Below are 23,434 nucleotides of genomic sequence, written 5' to 3'. Positions count from 1 at the left end.
CAATAAAGGAAAGCATACCAAACGCCTTCTTCACTAACCTATCTACCTGCGACTCCACTTTCAAGGAGTTATGAACCTGCACTCCAAGGTCTCTTTGTTCAGCAACACTCCCTAGGACCTTGCTTCAGCAAGGTATTGGTGATGGGTCCAGCCAGAGCATATTCCAGGACCCAGTTGCAGCAATAGTAGTTATGGAATCGGAGACCGCAGCAGAAGGAGATCAGAGGCAGTAGTATCAGTAGCTCAAGCACTCAGCTCCTTCCAAGACTACAGGTTGTGACTTGGTCCGTGTGCCTGTATTGAGATAAGACTTAAATAAGACTTTAATATCCGGACATTGCTTATCTGTTTTAGCTTTGTTTCCTTCACTTCTGCTTTTTTTAATTTTGGTTTTGCAATCAAGTGTGTAAACAAGATGGCGCTGGTTACATCAGTGGAAATGGGATGGCATGTGGCGAAGGGAACTTGTGCTTGGCCACCAGGTGAATGGCCCATTACGGAGCACTTAACAAGAAATTGGATGCTTTCAGTGTTTCTTGTTTTTCTGCCTTTATATTCTATGTTTTAGTTTATTTTCTGTCTTTTATAATGGTGCCAGAGAGTGGCGACAATATATAATACTTTTCATTGTATTTTGTTGTAAGATATATGTGACAATAAATAAATCAAATCAAATATTAACCAATGAATATGACAACGTATCTATAAAATTTCATTTTCCTCAAAAGTTAAAAACTCTCTTGAAATGATGAACAAAAATGTCATGGAAACCTGTTGAGGATATGTGTAATTGTACACAGTAAATCAGAGAATAAAACCACTCTCATTAGCTCTTTATGATTTCCTTTCATTACTTTTCTCTGTGCTACCTCTTCTGCTCTGTCTTGATCCTTCCTTATCCCCCTATAATTCTTCATCTTACTCCAATCTTATTCTTTCTTTTCCAGTGGAAGGTGGTTGTAACATGACATGAAAAGAAGCCACCAACACTCAGAGGTTGCATTTGGGATATAGTCATTGAGAAAATACCCTCACCAAATCACTCTTGCTTCAATTTATGATCAGTAGCAGATTCCCCAGACCCTTCAGCTCAACTCTGTTGAATTGCCAACCTGTGCCTTGATACATGTTTTAACATCTATTTTCCCAAGCAATGTTTTGTTCATCTCCTCTGACTCTTCCAATAAGTATGAACAACTATGGTTAGCAGACATTTACAGGGGAACAGGATGGAGAGGAGTGCAGTCTATGGGAACCATTGACTGATGTTCAATATTTCCATAATACAGTAAAGTATCTAATACATGTTCACATTTATCTATCAATCCACATTTCTTGTTGTTACGTTGTTGTCGCTCTCTTCATTTATAAATTCCTATTTTTCCATTTATGATAGAACCTGTTGATTTCAACTTGTCATGAGTAATCACACCTCTGCCAGTAGTTGTGATGTAATGACTTGGTTCTCGTTATTTTAACTGAGGCGTTAACCTTTCTGAAACAAACTGGCTCCTTCAAGTAGCCAAGAAATGAATTTGATACAAGCATATTAAGTAGTGGTGTAATAATTTCACTATTGTTGAAATTTCAGCTCCACAACACTTACCTTTCACACCAAAGAATGAAGATACAACAGCTCAGATTATTTAGATGTAACAGTGCTTTTTGCAATATTTGATACGATTCCCCCTTGAGGTGAGAACTAATGTCCGGAAACTAATACATCATTCCACCCATCTCTCTAACAATGCAAGACAGAAATATGACAGGTATTTCCACCCATTTTGATCCCAGTGTCAAATTACATAAACTTCTAACTGAATTATATGACAATAGGAGTCCATCTAGGCTCAGTTGCATTTTGTATCACATTTTATTGATCATATCACAGAGAGATTTAGATCTGTTGAATGATGATGGCTCTATTCAGGAGTAAGCTCATGGAAGTCTCTGTCATCAGTGAAGTATACTTTCTATCCTAGGGGTGTGTGTTAACCAGTGCTATGTGCTGTACCAATCGTTGAGTGTTATATAATTTCACTGTGAATTGTCAATGTTCCACAATGGCTCTCACATTTCTGAATATATGACCTGGACACACGGGACATTATTACATTTCTGGTATTAATATTGTGAATGTAATTTCATATGTTCAGGCTTACTCAGTCTGCGCTGAGATGCTTTTAATTTTAGATACCAAATTTGTTTTTTGCTGAAAATAGGAACCACTTGTTTCTTGACACATGGAGCCCCCACGTAGATTGCTTAAAATGTGCTTTATATTCAAGAATAGGGGGGAAATATATAAGGAAATGTGACTGAAGTTTGGTAAGGGGAAAGGTAAATGCAAATTCAGCATCAATGCAGTTGATTAACATTGTATCTAACAATGTTTATTAAACTCTTATGGATTAGATAGTTGAAACGTTTTTAACAGTCTACTGTTAGTGTCTTTTTTTCAGCATGTTTATATTTGTGCGGATTTTTCTTTTCAGGCTGTCTAAACAGAATGTTAAATTTAAAGTTACTCATCAATATTAATGTTACAATTGCTCTGCTTCCCTTATAAACTTGACATTTTCACAGAGGCTTGTTAGCAAATGAAGACCATTCTTAGACATCTAAATCTGGGTCGGTATACATATTTTGCACGATTGGTTGCAGGAAATTATGCTTGTCAAATCATTTAACACATACTCATTGCTTGAAATTATTGCCATTGGTGAACTAGACGTGTAAAGGGAAGAGAGGAAATGGCCTGGGGAGCCATTGAGAGCAGAAACAATTCGAACAGCTAAATATTCATTGTATTGATTGGTTCTCAAATGTGTGATCTCTTAGTACTGTTAATATGCAAAGACTTAACAGCAAAGGAAAGAGGCAGCAAGCAAGATCGAAAGCTCTATAGCACACATAAGAAGCCATTCAGCACATCATTGTTGTGTCAGCTTCCTGAAAGAATTCATCAAACCATCTTGTTACTTTTCAAGAGCCCCACCATTATTTTAACTTTACAAGTAAAATTCCAATTCTCTTTAAAAGTTATTGTAAAATCGACTTCCACCACCTTTTCATGCAAAGTGTTCAAAATGCGATAACATGTTGACTAAAAACATCACTCATCTTCCCCTGGCTTTTGTTTTGCTATTGTTGTAAATCAACATGAGGAGCAGTGGTTAACAATTTAGGCAAAAAGGATAGCTTTTCAAGGTGGGGCACCATACAGCAAGATAACCAATGCCTTGCAGGCTATCAAAAGATACTTCTGGATGATGACTAGAGGTTGTGTCAATTGTGGAGGGGCAGAAGGCAAGGGAGCAGGGAGAAAGCAAGTGATTTGGCAGAGCAGGGGCTGAGAGTTCAAACAGATTCGATTACTTACAGTGTGGAAACAGGCCCTTCAGCCGAACAAGTCCACACCGACCCTCCGAAGTGCGACCCACCCAGACCCACTCCTCTACATTTACCCCTTCACCTAACACTACGGGGAATTTAGCATGGCCAATTCACCTAACCTGCACATTTTTTTTGGACTGTGGGAGGAAACCGGAGTACCCGGAGGAAACCCATGCAGACACAGGGAGAACGTGCAAACTCCACACAGACAGTTGCCCGAGGCAGGAATTGAACCCAGGTCTCTGGCGCTGTGAGGCAGCAGTGCTAACCACTGTGCCACCATGCCTCCTGGTTAAGGAGGTGGAGGAATATATAGATTGGTGAGCTAATGACTTTAGTTAAGTACAAAGTTAGAAATCACACAACACCAGGTTATAGTCCAACAGGTTTATATGGAAGCACTGGCTTTCAGAGCAGTGCTCCTTCATCAGATGATTGGCACCTCCAAATCATGACTACCATCGACACCACTAACTGCTTAGTTAAGAAAGCCAGTATGCAAAATAGCAGATGAATGTAGCAGGTTTTCAAATGAGTTGAAATTCACACACAATGAACTTCAGAGGATGACACAAAGAATGTTAGAGAATTCAAGTTTGGGAGAGATATATGAAGTGGCTGTGAGGATGGAAATGGGGATTTTTCTAAAATGATTATTCATAGGATGTGGGTTGGCTAAGCCAGTGGTTATTGCCCACCCCAAATTGTCCAAAGAGTAGTTAAGAGTGAATCACATTGCTATATGTCTGGAGTCACATGTAGGGCAGATCAGGTAAAGATCGCAGATTCTTAGTCAACTCGATGTGTTTTTGCAACAATCAACAGTGTCTAGATCTTTTTCCCAGTTTTTTAAAAATTGAATTCAAATTTCAAATTTCACAACTTACCATGATGGAATTGGATGCTCAGAACATTAACCAAGGTATCTGGATTACTAGCCCAGTAACATGACTACTGTGTCACCATCGCCCTTGATGATAATACAAAATGTTTGAGAGATGTAAATAACTGGATCCTGTGATAAATCAGAATGGGTTTGCAGTTGAGGTACATTCATACTGCACATTCTCCCAGTGTGCTTCACTTAATTTCCAAAACCTCTCAGCCTTCATGTGGCCACATTGTACTTTTTGATCAGTTGCAGTATACCAACATTAGTTGACTATATGTAACCCCAAATCCGGAGACCATGAGATAGAGATAAAAACAGAAAATGCAGGAAAGCAGACCTCAGCCAGTCAGGCAGCATTGAAAGATAAGTTGGCCTTTTGGTCCATTACATGAAAATTGTTGTGTTTATCTTTACATTGAATGAGAGTCATTAGTACTATTGATCAGATGGGTGTCAGGGATTGCTTAGTGAGATAATCATTTCCTGGGATCTGCATCCAGCAATGCTGCAAGAGAGTTTCTCTCATGATGACCACAGTGAAGTACAGGTAAAATAAATATGAAATTATCCACACCCTTACCAGGAAGAGCAGATTGTTGCAGCATAAGTAACAGCAGTGCTGTACAGTCCCAGACGGATGTCACAGATACTCCTCACCTGCTTAATTTTTCTCCATGGTCATCTGGAAGAATGCTTCAAGGATGCTCCACTTTCTTCAAATGCTGATTGAAAATACCCCTTAGTCAGGAGAAGCAAATTATGCACCCCTTTCCCAGATTTCTATACTTCAATAATTTCAAATTGTTCAATTTTGCCTCCACTAAACCATTCCTGTTTTTGGCACTGTTCCAAATACAGTTCAGTAATAGCTAATACAGTGCTAAGAAATTGATGTAAAGAAAATTCTTTTTATTCAGGGGTTATAGTAGCTTAATTTTCATTGGTCAAATCGTTGTAGGAACTCATGATGATCCGTTTATTGTATCTCGCTCCCTAGTTAAGTTTGGAATGCCCTAGTTAAGCCCTGTACTCCTGTACCTAAATGGTTTTTGCTATCCCTTTCTTGAAGGATTAGGGCAGCTGAATTTTAATTAGCCTAATTAACTCAGGAGGTTATCATGATTGTTTGGTGTCTCACACTCCGCACCAGAAACCTCCTGCAGGACTCCCCAAAAAAGATGATACACAGACACACACACAGACACAGACATATGCACACACGCACATACCTTGTCCATTCACAATAGAAGTAGGAGAAACAGAGTTAATAGTTCAGGTGTCTGACCTCTCATCAGAAACGTTTGGGATGTAATAGGTTTTGAGTAAGAGATGGTTCGGACAAGGACACAGATAGAGGTCTGCAATAAGACAAAAGACAGAAGAGATTAAATGATAGAAACTGAGTCAAACACTCATATGACCACTTGCATGCTTACTTATCTTACACTACATATTTTTAAAGTCTGTCTCTTATTTAATTTTCTGCACTGTTTTGTGTGTCATTGGCTCTTATCTGTTTTGGAGAACAGTCTATTGCCTGCTCAAAAGCCTCAGCCTTGGGTTATCCTAGGTCAATGCTGCATGAGAAGGTCATAAATTCCTGTGGGGGAATGAACGCCAAGTTCTCACTGAGGGGATTGTCACCATAAATATGTGTTCGAGCACTAAGTGGAGTAGTGCTATTATTTTTGGAGTGGGAGGTGGAAACTGCTGATGAAAAGTAAGTGAAAAATCATCATGCAGATTTCCTGGAACTACAGCAGATTCCTGATACACTCACTAATCATTCCAGCAATCTACTTTTCCTGAATGTTTAATCTTATTAATGGCTTTTCAATCCTCCTCAATCAAATGGCTTTACGGAAGGAACTTAAAGCTTGCATCAGGAATTCATACTAATGTATATTGCACTAGATTTCGATAGATGGACAACACTCCAGAGCAGAGATGAGGAAGGGAAGAGAAGCAATTTCTTACAAAATATCAAAACTGCTGCAAAATGCTAGCAAGCCACTATTCCAAACTAGTAAAGTGGAGCTTGACAGCTTCATAGCAGTGTGGTAATCATGTGTTGGATGACACCAACCTGAAAAGCATTAAGTAATACACCAAAGCCCAGTGTCATGCAAAGTCAAGATGGAGTGGACCTCTGCTGATCGTTCATTTTGGCCAGTGTGATGTGAAGCACTTTGTCCTTAATTTACTTATTTTCCTGAGGAACCTCTTGGGAATGCTCAATCAATCAAATGTCCCTTGGTTTCAAGTGACCCGACATGCAGCCCTGCCAGTATTGAAAGCTAAAGTGCCAAATTTAATGCTATGAATCATTTAAAGTGTTTTTATCGGTAATACAAAATTGTATCCATATTAGAATTCAAAGCCACAGGAAACAACTGGACACAGCTGTTCCTTCATAAACATGCCAGCAGTTCAGCTGTCCTGGCCTTCCTCACTATGACCTTCAATGTTGATTTTCTACTTAAATCTTTCATGGACCCTAATCTTTCTCTCTAATATTTCCCAATAAAGAGAAAAAACTATCAGCACTGTTTTGAGCCTTAGGTTTATCCTCAAAAATAAGAGGGCCTAAAAATGATTGGTACTTGCAAGATACTTCAAATACTTAGGTGATATTTCTTTGTCAAACATTTTATGGAGGCATTCGCTGCTTTTAAAATTGTAAACAAAAGAGTTTCTATTACATGAACACATTCAAGAACCATCTGGTAACTTCAGCCCTCACTATTTCTCGAAAATAGCTCCACAAATCGCCAATAAAAGTAAAGGCAGGAGAATTCTGCTCCTTTAACAATTTTAAACCTATTCAGCTTTCTGAAGCTGGTGAGGACAAGAGGAAAATACTAACCCTAGTTTCCATCTGAGCAACACAGACCTGGAAGTAAACAAAAAATAGAAATTCCTGAAAAACATCAGCAGGCCTGGCAACACCTGTGGAGAGAAAGCAGAATCAATGCTATCACTTCAGTGACCCTCAGAACAGACCAGAAAGTCTCAGGTTCACCATTTCCACTGAGTTAGCTGATCTGAGTCAAGGTCACAGTTGACATATTATAATCATCTGAGCTGGGAGAAAGAAAGTCTATCTGGGTACCAGCTCCCACGTTATTACCCCTGTTATTCTGTTTTCTGGTTTGAATATATTTGGCAGTAAGCCTGATGAAAATTGCAAGAGACTTGATTGTCGGCACGCATTATCTTTTATTAATATGGTAAATTAAACAGGATTAGACTTCACAAAACATTTCCAGAGAGAAATAACACTAGCAATCATGTGATCTTACTTCACTTCCCCAGATGATATCAATTCCTTTTTACATCTTCACATTAGCCTTTAATATCATAATGCCTGCTGGCCCCACAACCTCCACTGCCCAACTGCTCATTGGTTGTTGTAGGACAACAGGATTAGATCCATCTGAAATGACACCCAAGTAGCTTGTTCACACTTGTTAGAGACAACTTTCACTTTTAGGCTGTGTGCCCATTGTTGTGGTTCACAGGGGCAGCAGTCTCAATGTCTCAAACCTCAGCTGAATCTGATAAGGGAGCTGCAGGCATCATATGGGCATTAACAGTGTAACCCACTGTTTTCTTGACTGTATGAATGCCATCTAACTGTGGCATCAATCTGGAAAGGGCAGGAATAGGCCAAGGGATGGGGGTTGGTGTTTGGAGTTGGGCAGGGGCGGCGGTAATGGAGAGGGTGACAGAATGAGGCAGTAAATCTTGCTCTGTGATTTTTGTGGCACTACAACTCAATTTCATGCAAGGCCTTATTTTTTCAGTTTATTTACGATGATGGAACATATAGTTGATGTATAGAAGGTCATCTGTGCACAACTGTCAGCAAAACTCAGTCATAAGTATGATTGTGCACCTCGGAAGTTCTCCCCTGTCACTGATCATGGCTTCTGTGAATCCTTGTGTGGCTCATGAACCTGTTCCTTGAGCCACATCTCCAACCGTACATTTGGCAGCTGTTTTTGGGAGCTGGAAGTGCTCCTTGGCTTCAAGATTGCTGGCAATCCTTTCTCAGGCTCCTTTTCCATGCTTCCTCTTACCAACAAGCACTCTTAAAGAATTGTGTCCCTTCAGAACAGGATGTTCCTCCAGACCAGTTTCTCTCTGATCAGTTGGACAGGATGTAATTATCTGCTTGCTGGAGGTAGTGAGAAAAATGTCAAGAAGAGCAAATAATTGGTCAAGTGAGCCCTGAAGAAATACTTGAGCCTTTCACACAACATCAACAGATTATGTGCCAGGCAAGAAGGTCCTGAAGGACACAGAAGGACCCATAAGTTTGATTTGAGTGTCTTTGAAGAGAATTCCAATAAAGCATGCAGTCTTTAGGGGGGATCAGAAGAAAAGATTGACCTTTTCAATTTGCTATGATTTCAGATTATTAATTGCTCAATGAGGATATTTAGACTGTGGTACCGTGTGTGTCGAGGTGCACTCAAATGTAACCCCAGTCTATATTCCATTACTATTGTCCAAGTTGCAACACTAATGCATGGAATTACTTCCCTTGCCCACAGAAGGAAATGCAAGTTTGATTTGGATGCCTTTGAAGGGAATCCCAATAAAACACACAGTCTTTAGGAGAGGTCAGAAGAAAAGAATGACCTTTTTAATTTTCCACCAATTCAGGTTATTAACTGCTCAATGAATGGCCACCTAAGGGCCTTAACTCACCACCAGCCTTTCCCAGCAGGTTGAAAAGTGTCTGATTTCCCAACTGGTAAACCAATCCAGCCTGACTGCCAGGTTTGTGAGGAAGAGCCTCTGCTTGCCCCAATGTGAGGCTAATTGAGGCAGCGGTGATGGACAAAGAGGGTGGCTGTTGAAGCCTACCCAACTGCCTTTATCTCCAACCCATGAAGAACACACTCCCACCCCCAATACCCCTCTCTCTGTGAGATACAGGGGAAAAGCTCTTACCTTCTCGACATTTAAAGACTTCTTGCCTGGGCTTCCTGTGACATTTTCTGAGTTCCAAAAGCTTCTAGCCTCTGATCAGATAGCAGCATTTTATGGGGCAAGAGCTCAGTAACTAGGCTCATGATTTGCCAAGAATTTCACCAGTCAGTTCATCATGATTGATTGGATTTTGATCCAGTTGGTGAGGGCTAGGCGTCTGTCACTTATGGAAACATTTACCCCACACGAAATCTCAGCCATAGTACTTTAGCCAAAATGATGGACATGTGAGGGATGAAACAAAAAAATAAGTATTTTTACTTTTAGAAGGAAGTTTCTGAAGCGACTTTTTCCAAAAGAACAAAAGTTACACAAAGGAAAATTAGGCACAGTAAAAAGAACTGTGGTTATGATTGCTGTCCCACGACTGGACTGTATGGTGCCATATAGCTCACTCATTAGTGCCTCCTATTTCTTTCATTTGTTTAAGTGTTCTGGTGTCACTGGTAAGGCCAGAATTTATTGCCCAACCTTAATTTGCCTTAAGAAGGTAATGGTGAACAGCCTTTTGGAACTTATATGGTGCACGTATACACACAACACTGTTGTGTATGAAGTTCCAGGATTTTGATTCATTGAGAGATAGGGTATAGTTTTCAATCAAGGGTGTTTTGTGAATTACAGGGGAAATTGCAGTTGGTGGTATTTCCAAGTACCTCCTGCCCTTGTTTTTTCCTAAGCAATAGAGATTGTGAGTTTGGAAGGTTCTGTCAAAGAAGTCTGAGCAATTTGGTGAAGTCTATTTTGTAAATAGTAATATCACATATGCTGTGGGAAGAAGTAAATTTAATTTTTGCAATGATTACAACTTGTAGTTGTACAGAGTTCACCACATAAGAGAAATGCAACAGAGCATTTCATAAAGTGGTCAAGGAAGATTCCTAGCAGAAAAGTTAGTGGCTAAACAGATCATATGTAATAGAGAAGAATATATAAGGGTTTTAGAGTCGTGGGTGGAAGTCTCAAGGTTGGATCTTTTGAGAAGAGAATTCCAGGTGATGGTGACTGAAGTTGATGTTACAGCAAAGGAGGATGATAAAGATAGTCTCAAACGGATGGACAAGACCATTCCGATAGAATGAAGTGAGGGCATGGACACTTCTAAACAAAAATAATATGCAACATAGGACATGAAGGTATACCTGAAAAGGTGACGGAACTTGCAGCATTTTCTTCACATTGAGAAGATTAATCATTATGGCATGTGATACATCAACAATTGTTAGAGAAATAAATATGTTCGGTAATATTCTGACATTCATTTCCAATTCTTGCTGATTCATTGGAACATCAACATTTTAATATGTGACTATGTTTTTGTATTAAGATTGGCTTCGAAGAGAAAGACATCCATTTCCTCAAGATGCTTGTATTATGTGCCTTCAATATTTAATTTTCCAATTTGCAATCAGTAGCAAATTCTAACATGATTCACAGAATAACCTCAAAAGTAAGAAAGCACTGCAGGATGCAGTGGAATGACACAGTAAGACTACACTTCAACAGGCCACCTGAACAACTGAAGCACAGAAAGCTCATTTTCAGGATGCCAACTGAATGCTTGATTACTGACTGAATGGCTGTCTATTCTTCATTGAAATTGCAGTTTCCCCCCTCGCTGTCACAAGATAAAACACTTATGAATCTACTAACCACTGTCACCCAGAGGGAAAGGAAGCAGTCTATCAGAATGAATAATAAGTCCTCTGATGTTAGAGTCACTTATACAAGTGCATACATATATTTTAAAGATACTTTGTCACATGCCAGCCATCACCCAAAAATGCCAACCAACCAACAGGCCACAACTGGATTTGTAACTCTTAAACATCTCAGCAAGATAGAGGTAGGTGAAAATATAAATCATAAAAGGTGTAGAAAGTTCAGCATTCATATTAGTACTGACATTCATTCAAACAAATGGCAATTCACAGGACTGTGGTCCTGGTGCATAGTACATGACACCATGATAAAAATAGACAATTTCAATCAGATTTGTTGCAGCTTTTATCATGACATCAGAAAATCTGCAATGTTGTAATGAAAGGAATGAACACATTCTCTGTTGCTTATTAATGTAATTTTGCAAGAAAAGTTACTTAACAACTTTCAACTCCAACCAAGAAATATCACATTAATGATAATGGTCTAATGATCAATTGCTTGTCAGGAATTGATTAACTCCATGCATTAGTTTATTTAAGACAAAAAAACAAATGTAATTCATGAAACCAGCTGATCTCTGGGTGTGCGGCTTACAAACCCACAGCAGGTTAAATGACAGGCAGAGTTGCAGCTTTGCATACACAACACACATGAAGACCTCAACAATGAACTCTCATAAAGGCACAGTGTACATAAAATATCCCCTTTATGTCCAGAGGATAGTTTAACTATTAAAAAAAGACAAGTTTGCCTATGAGTGTCTACACCATGGAGATAACTTAATGAAACATCCAGATCTCATGATGATGATATTACCTGGAACTGTCATTGATTTCCACAGTCAATGGTAACATTGTCAGTCATAGAGTCATAGAGATGTACAACACAGAAACAGACCCTTTGGTCCAACTCGTCTATGCCAAGCAGATATCCTAAAATATCCCATTTCCCAGCATTTGATCCATATCCCTCTCAACCCTTCCTATTTGTTTCCCATCCAGACATCTTTTAAACGTTGTAATTGTACCAGCCTCCACCACTTCCTCTGCCAGCTCATTCTGTACATGCACCACCCTCCTTAGGTCCCTTTTAAATCTTTCCCCTCTCACCTTAACCCTCTGCTCTCTAGTTATGAACTCCCACACCGCAGGGAAAAGACCTTGTCTATTTACCCTATCCATGCCCCTCATGATTTTATAAACCTCAAAAAGTCACCCTTCAGTCTCCAGGGAAAATAGTCCAGTCTACTCAGCCTCACCTGAAAGCTCAAACCCTCGAACCCTGGCAACATCCTTGCAAATCTTTTCTGAACCCTTTCAAATTTCACAACATCCTTGCTATAGCAGGGAGACCAGAATTGCATGCAGTGTTCCAATAGTGGCCTAACCAATGTCCTGTACAGCTGTAACAATACTTCTTAACTCCTATATTCAATGCTCTGACCCATAAAGGCAAGCATACCAAATGCCTTCTTCACTATCTTATCTACCTGTGACTCCACTTTCAAGGAACTATGAACCTAGAGTCCAAAGTCCACTTTTTTCAGCAACCCTCCCCAGGATCTTACCATTAAGTCTATAACTTCTGCCCTGATTTGCCTTTCCAAAAATGTAACACCTCACATTTATCTAAATTAAACTCCATCTGCCGCTCTTCGGCCCATTGGTCCATCTGATCAAGATCCCGTTGTACTCTGAAATAACCTTATTTGCTGTCCACTACACCTCCAATTTTGTAATCTGCAAACTTACTAACCATACCTCCTATGTTCACATCCAAATTACTTATATAAATGATGAAGAGCAGTAGAACCAACCCCCAATCCTTGTGGCGCACCACTGGTCACAGGCCTCCAGTCATTCCTGTTTGTGTTGTTAAATGAACATGGACTGCAATTATTGCTCCAGAATATGCTTATCCTATCACGTTCCCACCAAATTTTGTCCCAAATAAACCACCTATTGATTTCATTCATCAAACTGTTTTAAATGATTTGAATCTTCTTGTCATTTACAGTTTTGTTCCTCAAGAGCCTCCAACTCATTTTGAATCTTCTAGTTTTACAGCCTGGATTTGTAGAAACCTATAAAGTTTTAGCTTTCTATTGGTCCGGTAAACTTTTTCCGTCATAACTTGTTTTACCAATTGAGTGGTCTTTTCATCATCTTTTGTTATCTTGGATGCCTGAATCTCTTCTAATTGCTGCTTCAAAGGTTGCTTGGTTTCCCCTACGTCCTGCTTGAGTTCTGTCATTCAAGCATCAATTATTTCTGAAAGGACTGACTATTGCAGTTTCTTGTGTGCTCTGCCCACCTCAACTTATTTTGCAGGTTTATTATTTCTTCCACCATTGCTTTGTGCTCAAGTTGCTGTTTCTGTAGTTACTGCTAAGCCTGAGCTGTGTCACTTGTGAGTTGTTCTGGAACCTCTTGTTAAACAACAACTTTGTCTTCATTGGATTGATAGTGCAGACCTAATCCTGCTTCTTTTCTTTCTCTATTAACTTGTCTTTTAGCTTTGTGAGCTGACCAAAGGTATGCCCAAAAGACTTCTTTATCTCAGAGATTGTATTGCTAAATATAGATTTTTCTTAAATTAGTTGTACATGCTTTTCCTTTAAACATTCATTTTCTTTCTCTGAGCTGAGAGTTTGGATCTAATAATTCAGAAGAAAGTACATTTCAGAGAGGGCATGGTAGCTCAGTGGTTAGCACTGCTGCCTCACAGTGCCAGGGACCCAGGTTTGATCTCAGTCTGGGTGACTGCCTGTTTGGAGTTTGCACATTCTCCCTGTGTCTGTGTGGGTTTCCTCCCACAATCCAAAGATGTGCAAGTTAGATGGATGTTGGCCATGGTATAGTGTCCAGGGATGTGCAGGCTAGATGGATTAGCTATGGGAAATGTAGAGTTACAGAGATATTGTGGGTTGGGGCTGGGTCTGGGTGGGATGCACTTCAGAGGGTTGGTGTTGACTCGATGGTCCAAATGGCCTCTTTCCACATTGTAGGCATTCTATGTTACATTTTATTTCTCTGCAAGTGTTCCTTGAACAGTTTGCTATAGATTCGGTTGTGTCCCTGAGGTCTTCCTCATATTGTGGATTGTGGGTAAAGTTAGATCACAGCATGTTGCAAGACCCATAATTTGGTCCTATGATAGAGAATAACTATGATCTCCAGATGGACTGATTGTAATAACACTTCAACGCTATTAATCCTGCACATAAAATATGCTAAATGTTTTACCTTCATAGGTTCCTTCATGGCACCTCATGTCTGTAGGTGCTTTTTTTTCGTAGAATTCATTGGGTTGGTATGCTGGCACTTGCCCTATGTCACTCTTAGCCAATAGCAAATAGTTATCAGTTTTCTCAGGACAGATCATTTACATTTTTGCAAACACTTCAGACAGTGTAATGACTTTGATATTTTTGACTTTACAGCATGGAACATCTATTCACTACTCATTCTTCCATCATGTACATAATCAAATTCTTGTTTGTCTGACACTTCATGTATACGCTTCTGGTGGGATACAGGTGGTCGTCACTGTAACTTAAAGATACTCCTTCTGTGAGGTTTTTGTTTGACCGGTGCACAGCATTTTGTAGCTACCTCAGTTTTTCTCGAGCGCACTGCTTCTGCCAAGGGATGTTTTTTTCTGACACTTACTTTTCAAAATTGATTGATAATTAGGCATCTCGTGGTGTATGCAGAACGCCATGTCTTTCACATATTTTCCTATGTTTGGATGTTTGAATGATTGTGGCAACTACCTGGTCTATACTGAGGGCCTGTAATGTTCATCAACATGCATGGATCACTTTTTATTTGTGTTCATCCTTTGGCAGCTGTGCAACATGCCAAGTGTTTGGTTTGTCTAGCAAATCTTTCTAGAATTTTCCACAGGAGTTGAGCTTCACTGTTATGAAAGCGTAGAAGTGTACTGTACCTTTAAGAAAATTAAAAGCCAGCTGAACTACCTGACAGCACCAAGTGTTCTGAACAAGATACAATGTAACCTTTTGGTCCTGTTGCTAGAGTAGCTGGTTGCCTGGAGACAAAAACAAATTGAAATGAGGCCAATCAGTTTAAATTATAGCCCCCCAAAATACCAAACTTTAGTCAAGTTTGAATTTAGTATATTGACAATATTAAAAACCAATGACACAATCTGATGCTTATGGGGTATAAGACCAGGAAAATGTGACCAGTTGAGAGACAACTGCCAAGCCACCAATATCTGCAGACTGCCTGGAAAATTAGCTCTCTTGAAAGTACATTTATCTATCAACCACCCGTGAAAGAGAAATCCTAAGAAGAAGAAAATCTTCAGAGGAAGATATTAAGGGAAAATTCGACAGCTGCCTGGTTTTGAAATCTGAATTTTGGTAAATCTTAATCAGGGGTTTTACTGGACTAGTATTATAGAAGGGAAAGTAAAAGATAAGTTAGAGGAAAGAGTTGTAATTACTCTCTGTTACACTTTAAGAAATAAAGTTGTTACTTTTTACTTTAATTTGTTCTTGACCTCTTGAATTTTCACAGATTACTGCATGGGACACATCTTTTCTGAGTTGCTGATTTAAAATTAACAGAGTTGCAGCATTGCATACACAACACACATGAAGACCTCACCAATGAACTCACATAAAGGCACAGTATACATAAAATATCCCCTTTACCTCCAGATGATAGTTTAACTGTTAAAAAAAAACAAGTGAGCCAATGAGTCTCTACACCATGGAGGTAACTTAATGAAACATCCAGATCTCATGATGGTAATTTTACCTGGAACTGCCATTGATTTCCACAGTCAACAGTAACATTATCAGTCATAGAGTCACAGAGATGTACAACACAGAAACAGACCCTTTGGTCCAACTCGTCCATGCCGAGCAGATATCCTAAAATATCCCATTTCCTAGCATCTGATCAATATCTCTCTCAACCCTTCCTATTCATTTCCCGTCCAGACACCTTTTAAATATAATTATACCAGCCTCCACCAGTTCCTCTGGCAGCTCATTCTGTACACGCACCACCCTCTGCATGGAAAAGACCACCAACACAACAATTCTGTTGCAAGCACCCCATCTTTAAACAAAATCACCATTTTCTCTGCATTTACTCATAAAACGATCCATGGGTTCTATAGACTTTGTCTAAATAACATGGATTCTAGTCATTAAATATGGGAGTTTGAAATGGTCTAATATGGTCCGTGCCTTTTGAAGATCTATTTGCACTTCAGCCATTAGTCCTGATGAGTTAAATCTATGTGAACCTCTGTCCAGGACCAAATACCAAACAAATTTTAGTAGCTTGTTCTTTGGACTTATCTAAATCTAAAAACCATAGCTCTAAAAGCTGATCAAACATTTTAAATTCTTTTAGGAGGTCTGCAGTGTACCAATTTAAACCATGACATTTTGTGAAATTCTGACAATATGCTTTTGCTGTTCTCTTGCTTGCAATTGATCTGGTATACATTCCAATCACTTGCCTTTCTCAAATGGACAACACTAACCTCTTGATAAGAATTTGTCAGTTTTCCAGCAAAATGAGGTGTCAACACTGTCTAACATTGTAACAAAGATGCTGATGATTGTCACATGTGCTCAAGCTAGATTTAAGATAGTTGAACGTGTTCCATGAGTAGATTAACCAGTTTGTTGATTATTCAAGTGGAATTGATCTCATCAGCATGTTGTTTTCTGACATTATTCATTGTCATTTTAATGGATTGCTTAGCTCTGTGGAGTAGTGTATTTAAAACAGCAAAACACATTATAAGTTATAAATCAGATGATACAGCAAATCAACAGATTTCTGTGTGTGCAGCTTGCAACATCCATACATGCAGCACCCATACACACAGCGCGTGAAGTCCTTAATGGTGAACTCTCTTTAAGGCAAGTTTCACATATACATACACGTGAACTGGTATCTGGTGATTCTGTTGTGGCAACAGCAAGATTTGAAAGATGGGCTTTATTGACATTTTATATTCCCATCTCAATGCATTGTCTGACTTTGCCCCTGTCTCATTCCTTTGTGACACATGACTTGGCTGTTCTAATGCACTTTTCCAAGTTTCTACCCTCTGCAACATTTGAGATAATCCAAAATGCTGCTCCCCTGCCTATTCCCATTCACCTTTTGTGAGCAAGTCTTCAGTTTTCATAAGACTCTCAGTTCTGGAATATTCTCGCTACACCACCTCATCCATTCTCTCTGTCTCTCATCTTCCAAGACTCTCCTAAAACCTATCTCTTTGGAATAGGGTTTGGTAATCTTATCTAATATCAGCTGATGTGGATTGATGTTATGCTTTGTTTTATAGGGTGCCTGTGAAATGCCTTGGGACATGTCATTATGTTAACCTATAAATGAATATAAGTTGTTGGAGTTGTTATTGGCAGACTTTGACTTTGAGTGATAATATCAATGAATCAGATGACTGCCTTAATCCCTCCTGATTTTATTACCATAGACTTCATAATGTAAAACACACTGTGGGCAACAACATTTCTGTAGCACATTTAATATAATATGAATTCCTTGACGATTTTCACGAGTGTCATCAAACAAAATGTGACTCAGTTCACATGAAGGATGTATTAGAACCAGTGGCCAAGAAATCAGAATAAAAGACTTGCATTTACAGACCATATATCATGACGCCAGGATATTTCAAAAGTACTATCCAAATGTGGTGACTGTTGTAATTTAGGAAACATGGCAGCTACATCTTAAAGAATGAAGGAGAGGCATCAAGACAGAGATGGTAAGGACAGCAGTGCCAGAACTAAGGCCTAGGCAGCCATAAGCCAGGACATACTGATGCACAGTCAAAATTGGTGGCAATAGAGCATATTTAGTTAAAGTGCTGTTAAAATAACAGCAATTCCACAACTTGATTGACCATATCTCACATGACCTTGATTCCAAAACTATGGATAATTTTATTTGGATCTCAAGTAATTTCAGTATTCTAAAATGTGAGACAACAGGGCTAACCACTGAGCCACCATGCCAATAGTATGAGTTCTCATAAGGGTAAAATTTCCTCTGCTTGACATATTTTAATTAAGGTCTTTTAAGCTGCTTAATCTACAGCAGCCACTACTCCATTTAAATTAAACACGGGCTTCAGATTACACCCAAATAATTTTCCACAACAGAGTTACGTTTACCAGAGGAAATTAAACATCCTGGTGGAACTGAATTGCCAAGTAGATAGAACCCAATACAGAGTATTATAAACAGTAACCTATTAACCAGAGAAAGTTTTAACCAGGGCAGAAATGAATTGATTCAACATATTTGGGAGCTAGAGGATTTCCTTGCTCACCTCAGTATTTTAATCTGCTTTGGGAAGTACTTTTGCACATGGAAATTGTACCATTTTATTTGTCTATTCACCAGTTTAACAGAATTGCAGAAAAGGATAGTTATTGAAAAATTCCAACTTCCAGAATACCAAATGAGTTTTTAACATTCAAAGACAGGGAAATAATTTTTTGGGAGGCAGTATTCCTTGTGTGTCGAAAATGATAGTTGATTACAATAATATACTGTACCACACAGTTATAAGTATCAATTTATTTCTCCAAAGCACACAGGTTGCTTTGTGGTCTCATAAATGTAAAGATAATTACTTGTCGCAAACTTTGATTGTTAAATATGAAAATACCTTCAGATGCCAATATTTTTAAACTGTTCAGTGTGCGAGGTGTATTACTGGTTTTCGAAGAAAACAATGGAGTTAAAGTACGAGCCTTTGTGTTTATGAAGGTAATGGCTGGAGCATTATAATGTAAACAAGATGGAACACATTCTCTGGACTCTTGAGCTGCCTTCAGCTGAACTGCTACCAAATGATTGATGGTGGTGATGCCGAGTGTTAAATGCACTGCTTGAGAGTACAGCGAAGGCAACATCAACTGAAGCATTCAGAATGGAATTAAACTGTCATCTGAAAAGGAAGAATGTGCAGAAGACAGGAAAATGACACTTAGTGAATTGTTCACTTGGAGAGCTGACCCAGAAATAATGGGCCAAATGGTCTCTGCAGTTTAGATTTAGATTACTTACAGTGTGGAAACAGGCCCTTCGGCCCACAAATCCACACCGCCCCGCCGAAGCGCAACCCACCCATACCCCTACATTTACCCCTATACCTAACACTACGGGCAATTTAGCATGGCCAATTCACCTGGCCTGCACATCTTTGGACTGTGGGAGGAAACCGGAGCACCCGGAGGAAGCCCACGCAGACATGGGGAGAACGTGCAAACTCCACACAGTCAGTCACCTGAGGCGGGAATTGAACCCGGGTCTCTGGCGCTGTGAGGCAGCAGTGCTAACCACTGTGCCACTGTGCCGCCGTCTCATTTGGGAGATTTTATCCTGTCTAGGAAGTTAACCCTCTAATACAAACCAAGAACATGATTTTAAGATTCTTCGTCCGTGTTGGCTTTTCCCAAGGTTTGGAATGTATTTCCTGTTTGGGATTACCAAGAACCTAAGAATATGTAAGATCACTTTAAAGCCTTGAGTATGTGATGTTTACAATGTTTTAGTATCAGCTTTAGCTCACTGGTAACACTCTCATCTTTGAGTGAAAGGTTTCTGGGATCTAGATCCCAGATGCTTGAGCACATAATTCAGGCAGATAAACTCCAAGGCAGTACAAAGGGAGTGCTGCACTACCAGAAGTGTTTTATTCATAATCAAGTGTTAATCTCAGCTGTCTTCTGGCACCTTGGGTGAAAGGCATGAAAAAGCTTCTCTGGATGTTACCACATTGGTGTTTGAAAGATCTGGTAGCTTGTAAATAGACTGGTATATTTCTGACACACTAATAAAAGTGAAACATTGCAGATGCCAGAAATCTGAAATATAAACAAGAAATCATGGAGAAATTCAGCAGGTCTGTCAACATCTGTGGAGAGAGAGAAACAGGGTTAAAGTTTGTAGTGCAATATGACTACTCTTTAGAATGCATTCATCACTTTTTTTCAGGAAACAGGGTGTAAGGAAATGCATCCGTGGTAACTGTTTTTCTGTGTGTTTGTAGTGGATATTGTGAACAGTCTATGCTCAGATATTGAAATATTGAAGTCAAGGAAGGGAAGGGATAAGTCCAAGATTGACCAGATGAAAGTGAAAGGAGAATGAAAATTGGAAGTAAAAAGCTGATTAATTTTTCCAATTCCAGGTGAAAGCAGGAAGTAGCACAGATGTCATCATTGATGTGTCAGAGGAAGAGACATAGTTGGGATCACAAGTAGGTCTGGAACAAAAAATATTCCATGAATACCTCACAATGAGATGGGCACCGCTGGGATCCTTGCTGGTATCCATCATCAAACTTTGACCTGGAGAAATTAAAACAAGTTGAAGAAAAAGTTGTTTAAAATGAGAATGAGCTCAGACAGGTAAAGGAGAGCGTTGGTGGACAGGGACTGGTGCAGGTCTCTTTTCAGAAAAGAAGCAGAGAACCTTCAGGCTACCCTAATGGGGGAGTGGGTGTGTGGAGTGATTACACATCCATGGTGAAGAGAAGGCAGTTGGGGCCAGGAATCTAGAAATTATGGAACTGACGTAAAGCATCAGGGAAATCCTGAAGGTATGTCGGAAGAGACTGAGCAAAGGGGGAGAAATAGTGTCAAAGTAGCAAGAAAGAAGGTCAGTGGGAAAGGATTGGACTGAAAAGATGGGGGATGCTAGGAGAGTCCTGCTTGTGGATTTTGGGAAGGCGGTAGAAGTGGGCTATGTAGGGTTGGGGGACTTTGTAGTGGGACCTGTGGAGGGAGATTTCCACAGGAGGTGAGATCAGCAACAGTTCTGGAAACAACAGCTCGATGTTCAGTTGTTGGATCATGATACATGAGGAGATAGGAGGAAGAGTCTAAGAGTCACACTCAGACTCTGCAAGGTAGAGGTCAGCACACCAGGTGACAACAGCACTATCCTTATTAAGAGGCTTGATAACAGAGTCAAGGTTAAACCTGAGAAAACTGAGTGCAGCAATTTCAGAGGAAAAAAAGGTTAGAGTGATTGAGGGGGAACAAAGATATGAAGATGGCTAATCTCACAGTTCTCAATGAAATGCGGAGAGTGGGGTTCAGGTAGAGGGGAGTATTGGAGGTGTGTGAAAAGGTCTTTGAGTTGAGAAATCTGTTTTGTGTTGCTCAGCTGGAATTCATGAAGGGTAAACTGGAGCCAGAGACAGTCACTGATATAGACCTGTTGCTGTGAAAGTGAGTTTTGTCAAACATTTTATCAAATACCAGGAGCAAATTAGAAAGCAATGACAATGAATAAAACAAATGTTTAAAATGGAAATCCCATCAAGAGAAGAGCAGACCTTCTTCAAGGTGGGCTTACCTGGAAGAGAAGTGACAGTGAATTAACCATTCAAATACAGGCAAAATGTTACAGATGCTGGGAATCTGAAATGAAAACAGAAAATGTTAGAGAAATTCAGCGGGTCTGTCCATCTGTGGAGAAAGAAACAGGGTGAACAATTTGAGTCCAATATGACTTTTCTTCATAACCATTGTGTTTGCTACATTGCAGAACTTCATGAGGACCACCTTTACTCGAAACCACTTTACAATATCCTGAGGATGTGAAAAGCATGATATGAGTGTAAGTCTTACATTCTTAGCTTTATACAGCCATGGGTTGTAAATGTGCTAATGCAGCTTTTTGAATTCAATTTGCTTGCCAACATTATACATAACCCTGGTCCCTGAAAGAGTTCATGTACTGATTCTGTAGAAATGTACCACACTGTTAAAGTAGGGTTATCAATCGCTGGCATAAATGCTGTACTTTTCCCTTTTATTCTTTCATGGAATGTGATTGTTGCTGATGATTCCCTCATTCCACATGAACTGACTGGCTTGCAAGGCTATTTTCAGAGGACAGGTTTAGAGTCAATCACATTGCTGTGAATCTGGAGTCAGGTGTAGGCCAGACCAGCTAAGGACTTATTTCCCAAGATGGCATATAAGAAACTTATATAAGAAACTTTTAATAGTCTCATGGTCCTTGGTACTGAGAATAGTTTTTAACTCCAGAATTACCGATGAAATCCCATATACTTCTTTGTTGGCATTTGAACCCATTTCCCCAGATCATTAGCCCGCATCTCCAGATTACAAGATAACTGAACTTTACTACAGTATTGTTACCTCTCTGCCAGGACAGAGGGTACAGGGTCGAAATGCCATAGAGTTATAGAGATGTACAACACACGGAAACAGACCCTTTAGTCCAGCTCGTTCATGCTGACCAGATATTCTAAATTAATCTAATCCCATTTGCCAGCATTTGGCCCCTATCTCTTTAAATTCTTCCCATTCATATAACCATCTGAATGCCTTTTAAATGTTGTAATTGTACCAGCCAGCACCACTTCCTCTGGCAACTCATTCCATACATGTACCATTCTCTGCATGAAAAAGTTGCCCCTTAGGTCCATTTTAAATCTTTCCCCACTCATTTTAAACTTATACCCTGTAGTTTTGGACATCCCTACTCTTGGAAAACTTTTTACCCTATCATGGGACCTTTTCCATAGGAATTCGATTCACTATTAGAGAATCAATTCCACTTTAACTTCCACACATTTCAAAGCATGCCAATCTGGATTGAATCCTAAAATTCATGCTAAAATGTATTTTGTGTATTATGTAGCCCTTTTGAGGCTATCCACACAACACAAATTAAAATGCTCAATTCTGATATTGTTGTTGATCCAAATATCCATTTTTTCCAGTGTAAAAATATGGTCAAAATATGATGCTTGGCAGCCACACGCATCATGAAGTGATTAAATGCCATCATAAATTACCACACCAGTGTGAAATAAATTATTTGAACTTTGATCCTGCACAAAATAGTGAGCTTTTATTAAAACTCTCTTTCACTCACTGCAGAGTCAGTCCTCAGATTGCAACATATCCTTTAGCAACATTCAATCTCCAACACACCCTTGACTGGTGTGAACAATTAATTAGTAGTTCAGTGTTATTGTGTTTACTGTATTGTCCAACCCTGGCTTGCAGCATTATACTGTGGTTTCAGGGAGCCAGAAGTTAGGATTTGCACTGTAAATTAAGCAGCGGTTTAGGATAACAGTGTTTAGGCATTTATCTCCTTCTGCATGTCCCAGAGGGTTTATTTATTTTCTGTTTAAAATCTTAGTATTGGAAATTTTGCTTAGAGATTAAATAAAGGGCAGCATTAGAGACATCTGTGGTATACAAGAGGATGGGTAGTAAATAGATGTTTCAAATCAAAGAGCTTGTTTGTCTGACAAATCAAATTGAAATCTATTGATTTGAATTGAATTCAATTTGCTTGCCAATTTTATACATAACCCTGGTCCCTGAAAGAGACCATATACTGGATTCTGTAGAAATGTATCACACTGGTAAAGTGGGGTTATTAATCACTGGCA

General features: G+C 39.4%; 1 long non-coding RNA gene across 1 annotated transcript in view; it reads right to left on the bottom strand.

Annotated features, from left to right (window-relative positions):
* Positions 1 to 23,434, bottom strand: part of LOC148142500 (uncharacterized) — a 207,461-nt gene that overhangs the window by 164,330 nt on the left and 19,697 nt on the right. Inside the window, exons 2-3 of the long non-coding RNA XR_015751813.1 lie at positions 21,352 to 21,416; positions 18,653 to 18,934 (exon numbers count right to left, since the gene is read on the bottom strand). This is a non-coding gene — a long non-coding RNA (uncharacterized LOC148142500). The remainder of the gene's footprint in view (positions 1 to 18,652; positions 18,935 to 21,351; positions 21,417 to 23,434) is intronic.

Source organism: Chiloscyllium plagiosum, unplaced genomic scaffold (genome assembly GCF_037043375.1).
Source record: "Chiloscyllium plagiosum isolate Xiang-an unplaced genomic scaffold, Cpla_swu_hap1 HiC_scaffold_28, whole genome shotgun sequence".
NCBI lineage: Eukaryota > Metazoa > Chordata > Chondrichthyes > Orectolobiformes > Hemiscylliidae > Chiloscyllium > Chiloscyllium plagiosum.
Note: the sequence above shows the minus strand (reverse complement) of the source record. Positions and strands in the feature narration are given on the sequence as shown.